This window comes from Anomaloglossus baeobatrachus, chromosome 2, assembly GCF_048569485.1.
Source record: "Anomaloglossus baeobatrachus isolate aAnoBae1 chromosome 2, aAnoBae1.hap1, whole genome shotgun sequence".
Taxonomy (NCBI): domain Eukaryota; kingdom Metazoa; phylum Chordata; class Amphibia; order Anura; family Aromobatidae; genus Anomaloglossus; species Anomaloglossus baeobatrachus.
The window spans coordinates 551,157,924-551,159,905 of NC_134354.1; the positions used below are offsets into that span (position 1 = coordinate 551,157,924).

Below are 1,982 nucleotides of genomic sequence, written 5' to 3' on the forward strand. Positions count from 1 at the left end.
CCGGTACGAGCCCTTATAAGGACTGATAGATAGTGCTATCCCTATGCTGTCCAGCGTATCCAGTATCGGCAATAGGACAAAGGACGGAGCTGCGCCAGTGATGTCTGACACCAAGGACGCAGAAGAGATAATGGCGTCCGGATGGGCAGATACTCGTTTTTATAATGCAGGGACATGTGACATGGACATCCTATCACACATGCCGTTGCTTCTCTGGCTAAAAGTCCACTTAGCTGTGTGTGTGTCTGGGATTGGCTGACATGCTGGCCCGCCCCACAAGACGCGCGCGCTTAGGGAAGGAAGACAAGGAAAAAAAAAAAAAATGGCGATCGCCATTATACAAACAGCAGTGATCTGAAGGCGCTGTTCACGCACACTATACACTGAAATGTCATAATAGTGTGAGTCACTGAGTGGCTTACACTATTACAGCGGAAAGCCAGCTAGGAATTAGCTGTTTTTTTGCTGCTAGAACCGTTCTCGAACGTTTCTAGAACTATCGAGCTTTTGCAAAAAGCTCGAGTTCTAGTTCGATCTAGAACAGGCCCCAAAATCACTCGAGCCTAGAACTGGAGAACCTCGAACCGCGAACCGCGCTCAACTCTACCCGTAGCTGTCTGCTTTAACTGCACTCACATGCATTTCTATGTGAAAACTTCCAGAAACAGTCAGCTCTTACATTCATTCCTTTGGGTCTAATTTCAATGTTTGATTAACCAATCATGAGAAAAAAACTCTATTTAATATGTTTTCGGGACCCGGCAGCCTTCATGAGGCCGTATCTGTTCCTCCTCTTTTGGGTTTCGGCCATTGTCCATCAATATTCGGTGATTGGCCAAGCTGCATTCGTTGAGTTAGAGGCTTCCACTATTTGGATCCTCAGGATTTGTCAGCAACGCTCCATCAACATGGAACTAATCAAGCTGGAGGTACAGTATGATCCGTGCGTCGGAGATGACAGCATTCTTGAGTATAACATCTGATTTCCCTGGAGTTGACCCACACGTAGATGGATGAGCAGGTTTTTCAGACTTTTAAATTGGCCTGCAATCCTCTACACTGTTTTTCCATAACCTAATGATAAAGACAATCCAACAACAGGTCCTACTGTACTGAGCCAGGAGGTGATGTAATTCCCTTCCCTGTCTGTGCTCCCTTGTATAGATGACATGAATTCATTGGTTCGGCAAGGATGAAGAAGAAAAAACGGCTGTCCAAGAATAGGGTGCTCTTGCTGAGTGATAATTTCCCATGGTCCATGTAGAAGCCGAGGTTTATAGCTGTCATGCACTTTTTCCCATATTGCGTCTAATGTTAGGGGTGTTCCATCCAAGAAGCTTGCTCTAAAGTACAACACCGGTGCCTGAAAGCTTATGGAGTACAGGACATGATATTCATAGTGAATCACTTCCGACTGCAGAGCTCCCTGCGATACAACCCAGTTATCTTCTTCTTCATGACAATCCTCCAAAATAATGGTGGGTGACTTCTCTTCTTCCTTCTCATGCTTATTCCCATGATTTGATTCAGTAACTCTTGTTTGGTAGCAAGTCTTACTCAGATATCCTTCCACACCTCCCTGAACATTTCTCCACTGCCAGCCGTCCCCAATAGCTTGAGAGTGTTTCAAAAATTCAAAGCAGAAGTATCTAAATTAGTCTTCTCCCAGGATCAAGTTATTTTTGCTTTCAGTGGCCATTTTGCAGAAATATGTCTTCCTGCTCTACCTTGCTTCTCCCGGCATGCCTCGGTTCATCCTACCATAATGCTCTGTATAGTGCAGCCCGTCCACATTACCACGCTGTTTCTGCTACGAGGCCTGCTCCTCTCTGCTGTGGGGAACCGTTCGACGAACCGAACCGAACTCGAACTCTAGGGGGGTGGCTCATCTCTAATCCCGGGCAATGCCGGGTACTACAGCTAGTGAATTTATAAAGCAGATTATTTTCTTGGGCCTTGTATCACTGTTAGTGTTTTTTATA

General features: G+C 45.6%; 1 pseudogene; it reads right to left on the reverse strand.

The window, feature by feature from the left end:
• Window positions 1–794: 794 nt before the first annotated feature.
• Window positions 795–1,744, reverse strand: LOC142290379 (ubiquitin-like-conjugating enzyme ATG10 pseudogene; annotated as a pseudogene).
• Window positions 1,745–1,982: the final 238 nt, after the last annotated feature.